Raw genomic sequence first — 6,097 nt, forward strand, 5'->3', positions numbered from 1 at the left:
AGTGAGTACCAGAAAGAAGTTAGTTTTCAGCTAAGTCGTGACGTGGAAGACAGAGCAAGGCAAGAGTCTGGGGGAAGGGGTCCCCTGACAGAGGAGCTGTGGGTACAAAGACCTTGCTTTAGAAAAGAGCTTGCCATATCTGAGGGACTGACTGGAGGCCAGAGGGATAGGTGAAGGCTGAGGGATGAGGCTGGACATTATACAGAATCTCACAGGCTGAGGCAGAGTTCATACCACTCAAGAAAGCTTATCGAAATGAGCATGACATGAAGATGGGGATCACCCTGAATCTGTTCAGTGCACGAGTGAGTCAGCCTTACACTTAATCACTTGATTATTAAGTCACGTGCAGGCTCATTTCTCAATCACGGAGATACAGCAGGACATCCGAGCGTGTCTGACAACCGCTGCTCGAAGGTGGCAGGAAGGAGTAGCATGTAAGTGAATCTTGCCCTCTCCTCAGGGATTTCCAGAGTACAGGGATCTGAGGGGATGTGAGAAGCCAGTACAAAGCGGCTGGTGCTGAGAGGTCAATTGCTGAAAGGAACTTTCTGATGGAGCTGGCAGGTGGCTCTGACTGACTTCTGTCTGGAAAGGTGGGCCCAGCAGGGCTGCTGACAGCGGTTCTAGAAAAGGATAGCCCCCTCTGTAAATAAAATAGGGTTTACTTAAAACAACTCTGTTCTCTCTGGGCCACAAAAAGTATGAGATTGGAATGAATTTAAGAAACCCAGGAAGGGGTGTGGGGACCAAGTGGATTAGTGTGTGGGTTGTGGTCCTGCCCATCTCCCCTGTAGGAAGGGGCCAGCTTCTGAGATTGAAGATATCTTTATCTGTGAAGAGTTCTTTTTTCTTTTCCTTTATTAAAAAAAAAAAAAAACTTTTTAGGAACACCTTTAGCCACTTCCTCTTCCTTCCCCATGGATTTAGTCATTTGAAGGCATTGACTTAAGTCTTGGAAGTCTGAGTAATAGATCCTGCCTGAGAAAGATGGGGAGGACCCCAGAACTCTGTGATTGTCCCTTCTGGGCCCAACCTAAACCCATGTGCCCTAGGCACCCTGCATGGGAATCCCCAGGGAGGGTCATGGTGATGATGGGGGGATTCCTAACACTCTTTGTGGGGGATGGGGCAGATAGAAGCAGAGATCTTGCAGGGCCCAGAGCTGGGGTGTCATCTTCCTTAGATGTGGTCTGGGGCTGCTGGAGATTGTGAGACAGGAGCACTAGGTTTGTGACAGGTGGGGCAGAAATAGGTCACACTATAGGTTGAGAGAGTCTCTGGTAGCCTGCTGATGGGCAAGATGAGGGCTGGCTTAACCCTTAACACTTCTGAGGTGGCCGCCTCCTTGGGGAGCCACTTGCAGTCTTCAGGCAGACAATGCAGGATGGAGGCCCAAACAAGGGAAGTGTTCCAAGGAGGTGGCCTTCCCGGACGCATGGGAGCACTAGCCCCTCTTCCTGGCTCTGGCTGCTTGCCATGGGCCTCAGCAAACAGGGCCTGTCTTTAGGCCTCGGTGTTTGTAGGCATTGATGAAGATCAAGAATCCAGTGCATCTTTCTACAATAAAATTGCCCTGGAACCCAGGGTCTTCTCTCATACGGGACATTCTTTGAAAGACAGCCATTATCAAAGATAAAGAAAGCTGACACCAGTTAAAGAGGTAAAGACAGATTTTCATCAGTAATACACTCTTACAATGGGGAAAAGAGTCCAACGTGAACTGAACCCAACTTCGATTTATACAGAAGTGACTGGGTGTTTGAAAGGGAGGTGGAGGGAATAGGGATGAAGGGCTCTGTGAAGTCAGGAAGGAAAGAACTACAAAACAGGAGGGGGTTGGTCCACGTGAAACCCACCTACATTTGCTAGGTGGCATTTATCCAGGTTTACTCCCACCCTCCCACAGAGACTAGGAGACACTGTCTTCAAATTTGGCTGGAACAAACAAAACTTTTTTTTTTGGCTGCCTTGAATGTTTTCAATCAGCCACTTTAAGGGGGGCTTAGGGTCACCCTAGGGACACGACCCTGAGCTATTAGAAACTATGGTAATGTTTGTTCAAGTCTTTATAGGTGAAGGTTGACAGGCCTAGTCAAAAGGAGGGCTCCAAGTAGTGTGGCTAGAATTTGGGAATCTTTGTCACCACCATCCCCTTCTGGAGAAAGCCCAGACAATCTGCAGCTCTGATTATTATGGTGTGAAGAGCACCAGATCTGCGCTGTCCCAACAGGCCGGTACTGGTCCTGGCTGGGTCTCATGGCTCATCTGACCAGTGAGGGAGGTTGCATGTCACCTATCTGTGGGCTATTCCAGTGCTGACTTCTGGGTAAGGACTATGGCTGGGGGCAGGTGGCAAATGAGGCACTCACCTCAGGCACAAAATTTAAAGGGGTGCCGTAAACTTCAATAATAAGTATAAACAATGTAATATTTTAATAAATCAAAGTGCAAAAAAAAAACCAACCCTATTTTTTGATGAACTCTGTTTTGATGAACAAAATATCAGAATTTTAAATAAAGCCCGGATCTGACAGTGCTGTGATTAGGGTGAGGTGAGGGAGGCCACATATCCTGCAGCATCAGTCCCCTGGCCGCCCTGAGGGGGGTGGGGTGGGTGGGCGGTGGGAGGGGGGTGATGAGGGTTGGGGGGAGGGGGACTCTTTTCTTCACTTCCTGCCTGTCATCTCCACTCGTGCCACTAGGGGGAGAGCGTCTACTACACAAACCTCCGAGCCCCAGGTTCAGAGGCGGGAAGAGCCACTCTGGTCTCTAGGCTGTTTTCTAGATCCAGAGCCAAAGCGGGGGAGAGAAAGACAGAGATTCTGGCCCCCGGTATTATGCGGCCATGACCTTGCACTGGAGCAAAGAAAAAATAAAAACAGAAGAGCTGCATGTCTTCCTAACGCTTTCAGCGAAAGGATTTCACATGCATTCAAAATTGCAAAGACAGCTGGTTTAGTGCAGGAATACAGCAGTTGTCTGGGAAACAAGAAATCTCTTTTCCAGTTCTAGCTCTTCCTTGACGCCTTGGGTGGCTTTGACTAAGCCATTTCCCATCTCGTGGCCTCACTTTTCCCATCTGTAAAAAGAAGGGCTGATCAGAGGGTCCCAGAACCATATTTTGGCGCTAAACATCTATGTTTCTGTCTCCAGAGCAGACCTAGGAGAAGAGTCTGGAGTTCCTGAAACATAAATTAAAGCAGCTGGATGAATCAGGCCAGCACATTCTGGAAGGTTGATCCTCCACATTGGGCCTTCTGCTTCCATCGAAGACTTTCAACCAACTGCTGGCACTAGGTTTCCCAAGCTGGAAGACAAGTCCCATTATCTAACATTGGCCTTATGCTAGGCTTTACACACATTGTCTCTTTTCAGCTTCTCAGCACGCCCGTGAGCAACTACTAGGATCATCATCCCCACTTTACAGATGGAGAGATTTGAGCCCTTAGAAAGGTTAGGTCAGTGCCAAGGTCACCTAGCTGGTGAGTGCTGGGTAGGACTGGAAGGGAGTCTAAAATCCAGAGGGTGCACTTTCAAAGACACCAGCTGCCAGCAGGCCCAGGTGTGAGCCCCAGACCCTCCCACCAGTAAGCCCTGGGAGGAGGGGCGGCAGGGAACCGGAGGGCCCTGATTTGGAAGCACTCCTGAGTGGCGGAGGGCCTGGGCCCCACGCTTCCCTCCCACAAAGCAGGATGGTGTCTAATGATGGATCCCGCAGACATCTCGGAGTTCTTGCCGGGCAAGGCTGGGGAAGGCCGCAGTGGCTCCCAAGTCAGTCAAGGAGTCAGAACCAACCAGGGCAGGGAGGGAGTGCGGGAGGGGCAGGCGGCTGTACGGCCTCCCAGTCCTCAGTTTCCCTGGTGGGGCCTGCAGGGGCGGGGGATGAGCGGGCTCTGGCAGGTGGACAAGCTCCTGGGCGGATGCTGAGGCTCAGCCTGCTTTGCCCTGCCCGCGGCTGAGGGAAACACTGAAGCACGAAAGGCTCTGATTCTGCTCTTTAATGGGAGACGGTCCTTTCTCTTCATTTGCCCCTTTCTCCGGGCCACTTCCGCAGCCGTCCTTAGGCTCAGCTGGAGGGTGACTGTCAGGCTCTGAGGAGCTGGAAGGCCTGACTTGATACCCAAGGTGCCCGAGGGCTGAGGGCCAAGCTGAGCGAGGGGCTTGCTGGCTCCGGATGACGTGGCCTGGCCCCTCGCCTTCTCGTGCTTCAGAGACAGAAACCTAGACAAAACTTCTCTGAAAAGGCACAGAGATGCTTCTTGGCAGGTTGCTTTTTTTTTTTTTCTTTTGGCAACATTCTTCCTTTATCATTTTCCCTCGGATTGGCCCTGATTAAAAATGAAAACGAGGAGTTCACCTTCATCTCTGGGTTTTATTTTCTCTGGTGCCCTTGTAAATTAGCCACCCCTAGTCATGCCAGTCCCTTGCAGTCTTCAAGTTGGGGCTGACAATGACCTAAGATGGCCTCCCCATGGAAAAAGTCCATGTTCCACTTGGGGCTCCTGTTTCGAATAAAAACCATTTAAGATATGAGCTTAATGACATGGAGATCGAGGCCTCGGAAGTGAAAGGCTAACAAGGGCATTAAATCTGGAACCATTTCTCAGCTGCCCCATCAGGCAGCAGAACTGTATGGGCGAATCACTCCTGAAAAGCTTCCCATCCTCTAGTTTTTGTCCCATTCAGGCACCATGCAACCAGAACCTACCCAGGGCGGGATGCACAGGGTCTGGAGGAGCCACCTTCTATGAGGAACAGAGAGGAGAGGAGAACAGGAGTCCTGATGGTGCCTGCCCACCCCTGCAAAAGGGTCCTGGGGTCAAGGGTGCAGACCGCTGAGTTAGGAACTGGGAATACTGAGAGGAACAAAACACAGATATGGTCTCTGTCTTCCCTGGAGCTCAGAGTCTAGCACAGGTGACAGATGTTGGACAAATGACTACCAAATAAATGTAAAGCGTCAGCTGTGACATAGTGCTATGGGAGTGCCATAGTGAGGATTTGTCCTGATAAGAGGTCAAGAGAGCTTTGCTAGTGGAAGGAAGCCAAAGCTGAGAGCTACAGGGTGAATTAGCCTGGGGGTACGGGTGGGGGGCAGCAGGGAGGGGAAGGCATTCTAGGGAGGAGCATCTCATTCGAAGGTCCTGTGCTGTGAGAAAGCATGGCAGTTGGAGGCAATCAAAAAAGCCCCCTCCGCAGGTCATGGAGGGAAAGGGTGTAAGATATGATTGGCAGAGCCTAGATCATAAAGGCTGGTAGGTCAAACTGAAGACTTTTGTCTTGACCCTGCGAATGACGGAAAACCACAGAATGATTTTAAGTGGGCGGGTGAGAGAAGCAAACTTGTGTTTTGAGAAGATCACTCCTGCAGCCATAAGAACATTTGAACTTAACCTAAAGAACAGCCTTCTGATGAATGCCTGACTTTGGGAAAGTAATAACAATAAACACATTTATTGGCCTCTTACATAGAATGAAGCACTGCCTCATGTGCTTTTCATGGATTAGTACGTTTGGCCTTGAGAATAGCATATAAGACAGGTGTATTACTATGATGCCCTTTTTACAGATGAGGAAATAGAGGCCTGGAAAGTTGGTTGTGGTCACTCAGTGGGAGAAGTTGCAGAGCAAGAGCTAGATCCAAGTCTGTGTGATGGCAGAGGCTCTGCTATATTCACAGCAGCGCTAAGCACCGTAAGTAACCATAGCCCTGGTCCTCAACCTTGGTTGCACGTTGGCATTACCTGGGTGGGGTGTTAAAAATTGGAGATTTTGTTACAATCAACCTGGACATTGGGAATTTCTGCAAACTCCTCAGGTAGGTTTGCAGATTGTGAGGCCCAGCAGAGACCGCCTGCCTTCAGCCTAGGCAAACACTTGGGAAGCTGGTGCAGCTCCCAGCCAGGTCCTGGCTGCACTCTGTGGTCTCGGAGTCCCCTGCCAGCTCAGATAGTCTATGATTTCATGATCCACCAGCTGTGTTGCCAGAAGTCTTTCTCCCAAGGTGAATGGGTTTCTGGAACTGACAGATGGAGGCCGAGAGACCTTGGTAGCACGGCATTGGCTGTAATGGCTAGGCAGCAAGAGCCAAATC

This window comes from Vulpes vulpes, chromosome 4 (genome assembly GCF_048418805.1).
Source record: "Vulpes vulpes isolate BD-2025 chromosome 4, VulVul3, whole genome shotgun sequence".
Taxonomy (NCBI): Eukaryota; Metazoa; Chordata; class Mammalia; order Carnivora; family Canidae; genus Vulpes; species Vulpes vulpes.